The sequence below is a fragment of the Oncorhynchus nerka genome, linkage group LG10 (assembly GCF_034236695.1).
Source record: "Oncorhynchus nerka isolate Pitt River linkage group LG10, Oner_Uvic_2.0, whole genome shotgun sequence".
Taxonomy (NCBI): Eukaryota; Metazoa; Chordata; class Actinopteri; order Salmoniformes; family Salmonidae; genus Oncorhynchus; species Oncorhynchus nerka.
The window spans coordinates 77,659,488-77,675,056 of NC_088405.1; the positions used below are offsets into that span (position 1 = coordinate 77,659,488).

The 15,569-nt window shown below is 39.9% G+C and overlaps 1 protein-coding gene and 1 long non-coding RNA gene across 2 annotated transcripts in view; both read right to left on the minus strand.

Annotated features, from left to right (window-relative positions):
• Window positions 1-15,569, minus strand: part of LOC115136021 (opioid-binding protein/cell adhesion molecule-like) — a 442,403-nt gene that overhangs the window by 245,895 nt on the left and 180,939 nt on the right. The window lies entirely within an intron of this gene.
• On the minus strand, window positions 3,016-5,503 carry LOC115136023 (uncharacterized). The gene is made up of 3 exons (XR_003864560.2): window positions 4,143-5,503; window positions 3,853-4,029; window positions 3,016-3,495 (listed from the first exon to the last, which is right to left on the minus strand). It is a non-coding gene; the product is annotated as an uncharacterized LOC115136023 (long non-coding RNA).

Here is a 15,569-nt window from a genome sequence, read left to right on the forward strand (position 1 = left end):
AATCTAACTGCATTGTCCAATTTACAGTAGACATTACAGGGAAAGAATACCATGCTATTGTTTGAGGAGAGTGCACAATTGTGAAAGAACAAAAGTTAGAGAATATAGTGATTCTGAGGACTTTGTATACGACTATTGGGAATGTTATCCTGGATAGCAGAATATACGTGAGTCTTCATTAAAGGTGTGGTCCAATATGTTTTTTTGAACCTTTTCCCCGCTATTTCATTATCTGTCATTGATTTGACAGTTTATATACCTAGTCTCTCTGTGTAATTCCACCATGTTTCTGTGTATTGGAAATGGAGAAGGCCTGCATTTAAATTAATCTTGCATTTAAGTACCTTTCACCCCAAAAAATGACAATCCCAATGATTCATTTTGTTTTCTACACATTGTCTGGGGTATATGCAGGGCTAATAAAAAACAAGAGTGACATTAAATCACTTCCTTTAGCAGAAGTCAAGCATCCATGCCAGTGTTCTTGTGCCCCTTGGATTAGGTGTCTTATTAAAAACATATTTAATGGATTGCTGATAATATATCAATGTCTCGCTGCACACAATTTTGAGGAAAAAATTAACTGATTTAAATGAGAAATCAGTATTGCAATTTGTTTCTCCTGGCATATTGTATTTGTAATGAAAATTGAGTTTAGAGGCAATTCATTATACTCAGTCTGGGAGAGTACTTACACGGAACCCAAACCGGCTGTGCGCATGCACCATCATGCATACATTTATTTTGTCCCCCCACACCAAATGCGATCACGACACGCAGGTTAAGATATCAAAACAAACTCTGAACCAATTATATTAATTTGGGGACAGGTCGAAAAGCATTAAATATTTATGGCAATTTAGCTAGTTAGCTTGCACTTTCTAGCTAATTTGTCGTATTTAGCTAGCTTGCTGTTGCTAGTTAATTTGTGCTGGGATATAAACATTGAGTTGTTATTTAGCCTTAAATGCACAAGGTCCTCTACTCCGCCAATTAATCCATACATAAAACGGTCAACCGAATCGTTTCTAGTCATCTCTCTTCCTTCCAGGATTTTTCTTCTCTTGACTTTATATTGCATTTGGCAACATTCATAAATTAGGTGCATTACCGCCACTGACCTTGTTCGTCTTTCCGTCACCCACGTGAGTATAACCAATGAGGAGACGGCACGTGGGTACCTGCTTCTATAAACCAATGAGGAGATGGGAGATGCAGGATTTGCAGCGCAATCTGCGTCAGAAATAGAACTGGATATAGAACTTCGAACTTCTATTTTAGCCCTTGGCAACGCAGACGCTCGTTGGAGCGTGCAGCAGTGTGGGTGCAATAATTGAATAACATAGCTTCCTAAATGTATTTTGTGACACGAGCGGTGTAGTCAGCCTGTCAGGTGCCCCAAACTGTCAAAGCAAAAAATAAATAAAACATTATTATATATAAAGTGAATTGCTAAACAGCATTGAAAGGGTTCAAATCAGTTACTGAAACAATTTTTTATTCACTTGAAGTAAACTATATTAATCAAAAACATTGGTCCCTCCAACGTCATTTTAGAGAATTAGCAGTACGTCCATTCGGCTTCCTCACCTCCATGATCACCTGAGACCAGCCACCCGATAGCTGATGAAACTGTTGGTTTGCACAAACAAAAACTTCTGCACAAACTCTCAGGGAAGCTCATATGCATCTTCAACAGCCTAATCAACTCTATGCAAAGGAGATGTCGTGCTGCATGAGGCAAATGGTGTCTGTGACCAGCATATCTGTATTCCCAGTCATGTGAAATCCCTAGATTAGGGCCTAATGAATTTATTTCAATTGACTGACTTTCTGATTTCTTTATATGAATTGTTACTCAGTGAAACCAGATATTTTTTTCACTGTAGTTCAATTGGCATTGGAGAAAGTGTTACCACGTGCTTTATGTATTCACATGCTGTTCAACACAACCAAAAAGACATGGCATAGTTAATATATTCAGGGGCACATTACAGACACAACCCCACCTGTTTCATCTGAAACAGGACATAGGTATTAAAATACATTAACAAAATAGGTCCATTTAACCATAGTAGTTACTGTTATTGTCACCTGACATTAGTTCAATTATTTGCCATTTTAGCACTTATCCAAAGTGACAGTATGTGTGAATACATTTTTTGTATGGGTGACCCCAGTGGGAATCAAACTCAAAATCCTGATGATGCAAGCTTCATGTGCTACCAATTGAGCCACACAGGATTGGGCGTTCAATTGTATACTGGAAGCAATAATGACGCGGGAGGAGATGGCTGCCGTTTTACGGGCTCCTAACCAACTGTGTTATTTTGTTTGTTTTTTCACATTGTTTGAAACTCATTTTGTACACAATGTTGCTGCTACCATCTCTTATGACCGAAAAGAGCTTCTGGACATCAGAATAGTGATTACTAACCTCGACCTGGACAAAGATTTTTCTTTAATGAGTACAACGCAAAGAATATACTGCCTTGTCAAGACCAGGCCCAAACCCCCATCATGAGCGTGAAGAAAAGACGGAGAAAAAGGGGGAGGAGGGCGGGGTGCCTTGTAAGAATTTGCCGAAGAGTAGGTAAACCACCACTTATTGGCCAACGTGCAATCATTGGAAAACAAACTCGACGATATACGATTAACACTATCCTACCAATGGGCAGGGGTGGAAAGAGTACTGTAAAATCCTACTCAAGTAGAAGTACTGTTACTTAAATTAAATTGTAATCAAGTAGAAGTAAAAGTACCGGTATAAAAAACTACTCAAGTAGAAGTAAAAAGTAGCACATTTAAAAAGTACTCAGAGTAAAAGTTACTAAGTTACTTCTAAAATAATTTGCTATTTCGATGGTTATTTTTATTCTCCTTTTACAAGAATGGAAGTTCATGGGAAAGGGTGTGGCAACAGTATATGTAATACTACTGTATATGTAATATTGTTTACATGTAATGCTTGACAGGCTAAATGTTCCATACAACACCAGAAAATAACCAACAAGATAAGATCCAGCACAGCTGATTTTAATATTAAATCTTCAACTTCACATATACAAATGTTCAAAGGAATGTTCAAAAGGAATATTTTTTTGTGGAACTACCTATCGAACCCTTAAATGATTCACTTCTCTCTGAATTTGCCATTCAGTTTCAGTAGGAGCTGATTTCCTAAGTTAATTGAGTCTATCCTGGCTCGCTTTGCAGTGAAGAGTAGTCCAGCACAGCTAAAAATACGCCCACAGGCGGCAGATGCAGGCAGGCCTGTGTTGAGTTTGAGGGACAACTTTTTTATGTACGGAAAACAAATGAAGTAAATCTATTTTGTCCGATGGACCAGCAAGATACCCATCCAGCTGCCCTGTACCTTCTGACCGTTTGGTTGTCAGTGATGAGAAGAAACCCTCTTTATCAATGAATGCTGCCTTAGATGCTCAGTCTCGTCCTGTGTGTTTGTGTCAAGATGATTCTTCAGGTACACCAAACCTGTACATTGGAAACAACACAACATTCACATTTTCAGTGTTTCAGCAAACTCTGTTGTATGTGGCTGGCAACACAGTCATATTATTAGCATTGCAATAGCTCTAACACAGTTGTTACTCTCAGATACTGAGATTGATTTGAGTTGTTCAAATACATTCAGACCTAACAAATTCTCTAATGAGGTGAGTCCATGTCTGGCTGTACCCAGACATAGTTATATGCAAAGATGATTGTACAACACCTGTAATGCAACTTGAATAATGAAAAAAAGAAAAACATAACAGAAAACAATTTAAGAAAAGACTCAAAGACCAACATATATCATCATATGGACAATGAGGTTAAAATAAATCATACCGGCAGTGATGACATCAGTTTTGTCAGTGCAAGAAGTCTTGAACTTTCGCAGAAGGATTGCAGCAGCAATAAGCTGTGGCTCCTCCATCATTTCTCCAAAGCGCATTTGACTAGAACGTTCAAGGCTTCATCACTTTGCAGTACTCATTCAAGAAGGACATTTCTGCCGGGCTCAGCCTGAAAGACAAGGTAAGGTAAATGTAATACCTCTTAGAATACTAACATGTCATGGACAATACATATTACTGTAATAGGAAAACATTACGTTGATTCAAAGAATTGCTACTCACATTTTCACTTAATTCTTCACACATATTTCTTATGGCATCCTTCCCCTTCTCTTGTATTATACGTGTGATCCTCTCCACAGCCAGGTAAGTTGAGTTCCAACGTGTTTGATTTGGATGGATCATCTGCAGTTTGCACTCATTCTCTACAACTTCAGCAGCTAAGGTTGACCGGACCGTTTTATTCCACATGGCTTGGCATATGGCAAAAGACCACCCGGACAACCTTTTGTAGCTTTCACTATTTGTTTCTGCCAACGCAGAATCTGTTGTTGAAATGAGGTTCAGCAGGTGACATGCACACTGTTGATGCTGAGGGAGTTGATAGTCTAGGCCACTGTCATTTTCCAGGATGGAATAGGAGTCTTGGTATTCAACCTGCTCTGCTGGCTCTTCAGCATCTGAGTCTTGGTCTGCTGACTCGACTGCCTGGCTCTGCTCACTGAAAACATTGAATGCTTTGATAAAGTTTGATCCACTTTGTTGTGGTTCTTACCACTTTCTCCCTGATCCTTTATGCACAATGGATGTCATCGAGGGCACCTGCAAACACATCAAATGTGTGGGAACCTCTCAATCTCTTGCAAGTGAGTGCAGCAGAACGTCTCACCAGAGTTTCTTCATCTATCCAGTGACATGTGACCCCGATATAACTCCTTTGATGAGCTGTCCAACAATCAGTGGTGGTGGCAACATAATTTACCCTGCCAAGGTGTGCCATAACCGTCTTCTTCATGTGATTGGCAGCTTCATGTATTCTTGAACGAACAGTAGGTCTGGAGATAACTTTGCATTGAGGATGCAGAGTGGTTACCAACTCTTTAAAAGCTAGTTGTTCGACCACAGAGAATGGCAAGCTTGTCAACGGTTGCCTGTGAGATGCACCTGGCTCCTGCCACTTCCATCATTTCAGACATCTTTGCTTGCTTGCAAGTTGAGCTGTTTGATAGTTCCTTGGTTCGTTTGTTTGTTGTTGCAGAGGTGAGCATATTGTAGTATGTCATCTTTAATGGATGTTTCCTCTGTGGACAAAATTATTGTATCAATCTGGGCAAAATGTATATAGCCTGACCAGTTTGGTTTTATACAAAGTAACTTAAACCAGCACAAGATGCAATCTGTAAGTATTTGGGCAATGACAACATTTTTGTTTTGGCTCTGTAGTCCAGCACATTGGCTTTTCAAAGATAAAATGACAATGGGGTTAAAGTGCAGACTGTCAGCTATAAGAATGTGTTTCAAATGAACCATTTAGAAATTACAGCATGTTTTGAATAATGTCACTGTCCAAATACATATGGATGTTGGGGAATATTGTTATTTCTTTTCCCTAGTTATAAGAACTATAGTTTAACCAAACATGATTTTTGGCTATTATTCGAAACTCAGTGATTCAACCAGATATAGCTAGGTAATAAGCAAGCAAAAAAAGATCATGCACATGCCTAAAGATCCCAGGTCTCAAAAGTATGTATTTATTTTATCTTCACAAGTTCATTAATTTCACTTTTAGCTATACCCAACAACTTACATTATGGGATGGCTAGCTAACGTAAACTCACCCCATTCCGTACAAATGTGCGCAACTGCGACATTCAAATGAGGCTGCAAAGAAAAATAATGGGACTGTAGCGACTGTGTTGACTTCAAAATCTGGGGTGTGAACTACGTTTCTATTCAAGCGTTGATCGACATGGTAATGGCTCTATAGTATTGGAGAAAAGTAGTCATGCCGTAACGTACAGCACGCGTAAAGCAACTATTTCTGTCTTACAATCTCTCTCCACCAGGTGTAGCACTTCTCTCTTTGTTTAAAAACAAAAAATGGACAGTGACGGGGGTAAGGGGGGATACCTAGTCATTTTTTGCGTCGTCACTGCAAGCGATCATGACTCTCAATAGACAATGTTTACTTCTGAAGATCACTTTAGCACCGCCCTAAAAACCTGATTCAAATTCGACACAAACCTTCAAATAGGTATGTAATGACACATTATATAAACTCTTTATAGTGTTTTATTTACATTTTAGAGGCGATAAGGTGATAAGTTGGACAGATCGAGTGAAAAAAAGCAGTTTCCCCACACGACATCTCTCCTTCTCACTATCATGCATTAGTTTTGCTTCCCCACCTGCCATTTTTAAAAAGACCTGACAGGGCTCATTGCCTTCTTGAAACGGGCAGCGTGGAGGTCTCGCCATGGATTCTGTTGGAAAGGGGAGAAATTGTGCTTTACAGTGGAATTGACATTAAAGTTGATCTGGAAGTATTATGTTTTTGCGGTGCTAATATAAGGCCAATTGTACGGACCAAGGCGATGTACAAAAGTGAGTGAGTTTACGTTACTAGCCACCATAATGTAAATGCGGTAGCAGCCCACACTATAGCGTATAACATTAGTTCCTTCAGCTGTGTAAAGACATTGGTCAGGGTTAGCTTCTAACTAGCTAGCAACAGGATGAGCTAGCTAACGTTAGCATTATGCTACAGATTGAATGCAACAGGCTAGTAGCAACACTTTGTTAGCTACACTACATAGCCTACACAACAAATGCCATTCATGGCGATAAAATATATTTAGAACTTTACTTTTCGTACCATTACGTTTCCTCAAGATGGACATGGAGTTTTTGTAGGCAGCCACCTCCACCATCTTTGGTAATCAGAGCTTAATAGTCCTCTTCTCTGCTTGAAGCTGAAGTGTTCTTTGAGATGCGGCCAGGGATTTCCTCCCTCATGATCTTCAGAAGACCCGGCCACTGGCTCTGTCTCTGTGTGTGTCTGTATTGTCTCCTGAACCTGCTCAATCTCGTTAGGGTCCATTTATTTTTCAAATGGCATGTAGGAAACCTTTTTTTTCATGGCATGTAGCTACTTTGTTGTTGTTTTTACTTTTACAGAAAATCCTGCTATCGATTATCATTTGGTTTGCATACACAGCTGTGATTGGGCCGTTTTTGCGCGATGCATGAAACTGAATTGTATTGGTCCATCTGGTCATGTTACTTGTCACTGACAAACAAGTGAACAGTTCGAGCTGCTACAAAAGGGGCAAACTTTATGTGCTTTCCATGATGATGTGTATCCTTTTTCTAGATTGTACTCTAACGGATTGTTTTGAAAATGTACTTAAGTACTTCATTCAAAATGTACTTAAGTAAAAGTAAAAGTACAGCCTTTGAAAAATACTCAAAAAAGTATAAGTAAATAGAAAAGCTACTCAAATACAGGAACGTGAGTAGCTGCCAATGGGACATTAAAAACTGTAATATCTTATGTTTCACCGAGATGTGGCTGAACGACGACACGGATAATATAGAGCTGGCTGGCTTCACTACCAGCATGACACATGTTCGTACATTTCCCACCCAGAAGCCATGGATTACAGACAACATCCGCTAAATGCTAAAGCTGCCGCTTTCAAGGAGACACTAATCTGGACACTTATATGAAATCTTGCTATGCACTCAGACGAACCATCAAACAGGCAAAGCGTTAATACAGGACAACCACCTCTCCCGTAATGTGAGCAAGACAAAGGAGCTGGTCGTGGACTATAGGGAAAGGATGGCCGAACAAGTGAGCAGGTCGATAGTTTCAAGTTCCTTGGTGTCCACATCACCAATGAATTATCATGATCCAAACACACCAAGACAGTTGTGAAGAGGACACGACAACACCTTAACCCCTCAGGAAACTGAAAAGATTTGGCATGGGTCCCCAGAGCCTCATATAGTTCTACAGCTACAACATCGAGAGCATCCTGACCGGTTGCATCACTGCCTGGTATTGCAACTGCTCGGCCTTCGACCATAAGGCGCTACAGAGGGTAGTGCGTATGGCCCAGTACATCACTGGGCCCAAGCTACCTGACATCCAGGACCTATATATTAGGCGGTGTCAGAAGAAGGCCCAATGAATTGTCAAAGACTCCAGTCACCCAAGTCATAGACTGTTCTCTCTGCTACCGCACGGCAAGCAGTACCAGAGCTCCAAGTCTAGGACCAAAAGACTCCTTAATTAACAGGTTCTACCCCTAAGCCATAAGACTGCTGAACCGTGTACCAGGGTATTTGAACATTTCCACAGGATGGTTTTCAATACCGTCAAAATTATTTACTACATTTTTTTTTTAAGAATATTTGCAGCTACTTTTTAAGTAAATACCTGCAGTCAACTTGCAATAGATGATCACGTTCTTAATTTCTCATTATAAAGCTTCCCATAGTCCCCAGTCACAAAATTGTCAAAGACTCCAGCCACCCAAGCCACAGAATGTTCTCTCTGCTACCGCATGGCAAGCAGTACCAATGCACCAAGTCTGGAACCAGCAGGACCCTGAACAGCTTCTACCCCCAAGCTAAAGTATAAGACTCCTAAACAAGACTGCTAAATAGCTAATCAAATGGCTACTCAGACTACCTACATTGACCCTTTTTTGCAAGAACTCTCCTGCATTGACTCTATGCACACACACCGGACTCTACCCATACACTCACTCATACTTACACCCTAACACACACACACTACATTCGCCGACATACACATAACATGCACATAAGTGGTGTAACGGACCGTAGTTGATCCATGATCCGTACAGATCACCCCCCACGGTTCGGCACGCTTGTGAACCGCGGATCAATTGCAAAGTTTAACCATCATAGTGTGAAATACAGTTTTACTGCCGCTGTCACTTTTTAAAGTAATAATTCCCTAAATCTCGATGCAGAGTTGCAGTGAAAAGATAAAGACAAGACAGATGCGTGCTGTGTTTTACTCTGAAGCCTGAAGGTTGATTTAATTATTTTTTTAAAGCAGTTGTGTGTACTGTTCACGTGAATGGGGTATATTGGATCCCAATGAATCAATCCTGGAAGCTCGCATTACAAAAAGCAAAGAAGAAAAAAGAGCAGTGACAGCCATGGCTAGTGGAGGAGCTGAAGTACTGGAAAAGCCTCCCGCTTCATTTAAGTCTCATGTATGGGAGCATTTTGGCTTCCCTGTCAAATATGATGACGGAAGAAGGGTGGTGGACAACACCATTACGGTGTGTAGGCATTGTGCCACAAGAAAGCTGTATAATCATGGAAATACATCGAGCACATTTGCCCAATGACAAAGAAATGATTAGTCTTTCATTTTAATGGTAGGTTTATTTGAACAGTGAGAGACAGAAAAACAAAACAAAAATCCAGAAAAACGCATGTCAAAATGTATTTTTATTTTATTTTACTAGGCAAGTAAGTTAAGAACAAATTCTTATTTTCAATGACGGCCTAGGAACAGTGGGTTAACTGCCTGTTCAGGGGCAGAACGACAGATTTGTACCTTGTCAGCTCGGGATTTGAACTTGCAACCTTCCGGTTACTAGTCCAACGCTCTAACCACTAGGCTACCCTGTTATAAATTGATTTGCATTTTAATGAGGGAAATAAGTATTTGACCCCATCTCAATCAGAAAGATTTCTGGCTCCCAGGTGTCTTTTATACAGGTAACGAGCTGAGATTAGGAGCACACTCTTAAAGGGAGTGCTCCTAATCTCAGTTTGTTACCTGTATAAAAGACACCTGTCCACAGAAGCAATCAATCAATCAGATTCCAAACTCTCCACCATGGCCAAGACCAAAGAGCTCTCCAAGGATGTCAGGGACAAGATTGTAGACCTACACAAGGCTAGAATGGGCTACAAGACCATCGCCAAGCAGCTTGGTGAGAAGGTGAGAAAGTGACAACAGGTGGTGCGATTATTCGCAAATGGAAGAAACACAAATTAACTTTCAATCTCCCTCGACCTGGGGCTCCATGCAAGATCTCACCTCGTGGAGTTGCAATGATCATGAGAACGGTGAGGAATCAGCCCAGAACTACACGGGAGGATCTTGTCAATGATCTCAAGGCAGCTGGGAACATAGTCACCAAGAAAACAATTGTTAACACACTACGCCGTGAAGGACTGAAATCCTGCAGCGCCCGCAAGGTCCCCCTGCTCAAAAAAGCACATATACATGCCCGTCTGAAGTTTGCCAATGAACATCTGAATGATTCAGAGGACAACTGAGTGAAAGTGTTGTGGTCAGTTGAGACCAAAATGGAGCTCTTTGGCATCAACTCAACTCGCCTTGTTTGGAGGAGGAGGAATGCTGCCTATGACCCCAAGAACACCACCCCCACCGTCAAACATGGAGGTGGAAACATTATGCTTTGGGGGTGTTTTTCTGCTAAGGGGACAGGACAACTTCACCGCATCAAAGGGACGATGGACGGGGCCATATACCGTCAAATCTTGGGTGAGAACCTCTTTCCCTCAGCCAGGGCAATGTGGATGGGTATTCCAGCATGACAATGACCCAAAACACACGGCCAAGGCAACAAAGGCGTGGCTCAAGAAGAAGCACATTAAGGTCCTGGAGTGGCCTAGCCAGTCTCCAGACCTTAATTCCATAGAAAATCTGTGGAGGGAGCTGAAGGTTCGAGTTGCCAAACGTCAGCCTCGAAACCTTAATGACTTGGAGAAGATCTACAAAGAGGAGTGGGAAAAGAGAGACAAAATCCCTCCTGAGATGTGTGCAAACCTGGTGGCCAACTACAAGAAACGTCTGACCTCTGCGATTGCCAACAAGGGTTTTGTCACCAAGTACTAAGTCGTGTTTTGCAGAGGGGTCAAATACTTATTTCCCTCATTAAAATGCAAATCAATTTATAACATTTTTTGTGTGTTTTTCTGGATTATTTTGTTGTTATTCTGTGTCTCACTGTTCAAATAAACCTACCATTAAAATTATAGACGGCTCATTTCTTTGTCAGAGGGTAAACGTACAAAATCAGCAGGGGATCAAATACCTTTTTCCCTCACTGTATATGCCAGTTAGGCTCTAGACCCCTTTTAAAGCGGATTAATGTGCTTCATTTTAAGAGGTTATTTGGCCACTTTAGTTGTGATACAAACCTTTTTAAAATATATCGGCCTTTGGGCTAGGCTACATGAGGTGTGTGACTATGATATCGAAAAAGTTGCAAAAAAAGGCATTATTTCTTATGCTGGGCATCATTCACACGTGATAATATATCATTCACAAGTGATAGGCTAATATTGTCACCCATCAGACTATTCTTTATTTAATCTTGTCTTTGCATATACTAAATAATGTGTGACATTTGTTTTGATTTAGAATGGACCATTATGATGCACCTGCTTCGAAACGGGCAGAGTGAAAAAATACATGTCACCTATGCACTTAAATAGTGAATGGAGGACACTTCCCCGTTGTTTATTTTCATGCCAGCCAGATAGGCTATACTCCTGTTTTAAAGAGAAGCAATGTGCTTAATTAACTAAAATAAATATAGTAGGCCTAGCCTATAGAAAGCTGATGGGATCCTCATCTTTTTATTAACGGCCATCACTCTGTTTTCTCCCGCAATTACATAGCCTATAGAAATGTAGCGCAACATTAGCTCATGGGTTCTCATTAAGTATTTGATTAGATTTATAAAAAAAACATTTGCATTGATGTCAGGGTGATTAGAAGGACAATAGAGTGCTGAGTACCAGGCAGTTAGCAAGTTTGGTATGCTACTAATGACCAGCAGCAGCATAAGAGCTTGGAGAAACCTAATTACTTTGACTAAATGGTCACGTGGAATTTGACTGCATTCATGACTTGTGACCGCAGGTGTAGTTGTAATAGGGTCACCGCAACAGCCCTACACTCACCACATACGCTGCTGCTACTGTCTGTCATCTATCCTGTTGCCTCGTCACTTTACCCCTACCTATATTTACAGTACATAGCTGCCTAAATTACCCTGTACCCCTGCACGTTGACTCAGTAGACACTTCCTGTATACTGTATAACCATGTTATTTTCTACTCCCTATATATAGCCATGTTATTTTTACTTGTTATTTTTATTCATTATTCACTGTATCCCTCGTGTCACTATTTAAATTGTTATTTTTTAACTCTGCATTGTTGGAAATGGACCTGTAAGTAAGTGTGTCACTGTTATTTTACACCTGTTTTCTATGATGCATGTGACAAATAACATCTGATTTGATTTAAATAGATTTAGTTTACAAGCACACATTGACAAGAGACCTCACTCACTGCTGTGCAGCATGCGCCAGGTGATCTAGCTACAGTATGGAATTGAAATAAAATGTTTGCCAGCTAGATATCTTGTAAATATTAAGTTAACTGTCAAATGTGCTAAATACTCTGCAGTTATGTATTTGGTTTGCTAAATTAGTAGCTAGTCATCTAGCTAGCTAAGTGGTTAGGTTCTTGCAAAATCCAGCTTCAAAATCCAGATAATCGCTTCCTGGATCAATATTGGTTTTGTGTGTGTAGCAATCCCTGAGTAGCATTTTTTTGTTACTTTTAAAACGTTATGAGCTGCGATGTCTGTCCTGCAAATAGTTTATGGCAGAGACTGTATTAAATGTTTGCATCCGCTTATTAGCATTTAGCTAGCATTCGCTATGGGATTTTACATGTATTTGTTAGCATTGGTTTTCTTTGGATTACAGAGGCTCAGTGGGGTTTGAAAATAGTGCCCCTTGTCTTCATTGCCGGTATTACATAATAAGTTGCACGGACTCATTCCATGTTCAATAATAGTGGTAAACATCATTTTTGAATGACTACCCCATAACTGTATCCCACACAACCAGTACAATTATCTGCAAGGTCCCTCAATCGAGTAGTGAATTTCAGGCAGATTTAACCACAAAGACCAGAGAGATGTTTCAATGCCTCGCAATGAAGGGCACCAATTGATAGATGTGTAAAAAGAAAAGAAAAAAAACAGACGCTGAATATCCCTTTGAGTGTGGTGAAGTTATTCATTAGGCTTTAGATAGTGTATCAATACAATACACCCAGTCACTACAAAGATACAGATGTCCTTCCTAACTCAGTTTCCGGAGAGGAAGGAAACTGCTCAGGGATTTTACCATGAGGCCAATGGTGATTTTAATGGAAAGTGAGGATGGATCAACAACATTGTAGTTAGTCCACAATACTAATCTAAATGACAGAGCGAAAAGAAGGAAGCCTGTACAGAAAAAAATATTCCAAAACATGCAATCTGTTTGCAACAAGGCACTTAACCTGTAGTGACGCCCAGCCCGTGAACGGAATCGTTATCATCATCTGACACTAATTAGCATAACGCAACGTTATGAATATTCCTATTCATGAAAATCACAAGTGAAATATATTTTAGCACAGCTTAGCCTTTTGTTAATCACCATGTCATCTCAGATTTTCAAAATATGCTTTACAGCCAACGTTAGACAAGCATTTGTGTAAGTTTATCATAGTCTAGCATAGCATTATGCCTTGCTAGCAGCAGGCAAACTTGTCACGGAAATCAGAAAAACAATCAAATTAAATCGTTTACCTTTGATGAACTTCGGATGTTTTTACTCACGAGACTCCCAGGTAGACAGCCAAAGTTAATTTTTTCCCAAAATATTATTTTTGTAGACGAAATAGCTCCGTTTGTTCTTCACGTTTGTCTGAGAAATTGCGGTCACCACAACGCCGAAATATATTCCAAATTAGTTTCATAATATCGACAGAAACATGGCAAACGTTGTTTATAATCCATCCTCAAGGTGTTTTTCTAATATCTATTCGATAATATATCCGTTGGGACAATTCCTTTTTCTCTAGGACCGATTGGAGTAATGGCTACCTCTGCACTTTACGCGAGAATCTCTCTCGGAGCCACCATGTGACCACTTACGCAATGTGCCCCCATACGGCTATTCTTCAACAGAAATGCGTAAAACTATGTCACAATGCTGTAGACACCTTGGGGGAATACGTAGAAAGCGTAAGCTCGTTGATGGTACATTCACAGCCATATAGGGAGTCATTGGAACGCAGCGCTTTCAAAACCTGGGACACTTCCGGATTGAATTTTTCAGGCTTTCGCCTGCAACATCAGTTCTGTTATACTCACAGACAATATCTTTACAGTTTTGGAAACATTAGAGTGTTTTCTATCCAAAGCTGTCAATTATATGCATATTCTAGTATCTTTTCCTGACAAAATATCCCGTTTAAAATTGGAAGTTTTTTTTCCAAAAATGAAAATACTGTCCCCTAACACCAAGAGGTTTTTAAGTAATACTGCAAAACATTTGGCAAATATAGGAACTTTTGTCCTGAATTTAAAGCATTATGTTTGGGACAAATCCAACACAACATAGCACTGAGTACCACTTTTCATATTTTAAAGTATGGTGGTGGCTGCATCATTTTATGGGTACTGTAAAATAAACAGAATACACCTATAAACACAGGCCAAATCCTGGAGGAAAACCTGGTTTAGTCTGCTTTCCAACAGACACTGGGAGATTAATTCACCTTTCAGCAGAACAATAACCTAAAACATAAGGCCAAATCTACACTGGAGTTGCTTACCAAGAAGACATTGATTGTTCCCGAGTGGCCTAATTACAGTTTTGACTTAAATCATCTTGAAGATATTTGGCAAGATTTGAACATGTCTGTCTATCAATGATCAACAATTAACATCACAGATCTTGAAGAATTAAAAAAATAATGGGCAAATATTGTACAATCCAGCTGTGTAAAGTTCTTAGAAGACTCACAGCTGTAATCACTGCTAAAGGTGCTTCTACAAATGATTGACTCGGGTGTGAATACTAATGAAAATGAGATGTTCATTTATTTCATTTTCAATACATTTGCAAAAATGTCTAAAAACATGTTTTCACTTTGTTACTATTGGGTATTGTGTTTAGATGGGTGAGTAAAGAAACTATTTATTCCATTTTGAATTCAGGCTGAACACAACAAATTGTGGAATAAGTCAAGGGGTATGAATACTTTCTGAAGGCACTGTTTTTCATTCACGCTATGAGGCAACACCACTGAACCAAATGAACCCAGGCCAACCAATGGATGATGATAAAATTGGAATGTGTTGGTTAGCCATGGACATTTCAAATTGGCGTCCAGAAAAAAATAATTCAGAGTTCATTACAGGGCAAAATCGATTCAATAAGAAACGTAGGTGATCTCTAGAATATCCAATGGCACATGATAAATATGTGGGAAACACAGAATGACTCCTTTTGTGTACATGGGTTACATCAATGAATGGACATCCTACAGTCCGACGTGTGTTTGTGTAAGCCCCAGAAATGGGATACAATGGCCTATTCAGGACATGGTGGGTAAAGCTGGGCAGGCCAAACGTATATGGATCAACTGGAATAAGATCTACAGTGCCAGCAAAGATATGTGAGAGTTGTATATCGCTACAGTATGCTAGGGGAATAGATTACATACATGTCCCTTAGCATCGGTCAAAGAACGGATTTACCCACATTTTATTGTGCATCAACCACGGAGTCTCATAAACCACAGGACACAATGACTTACAGTTTA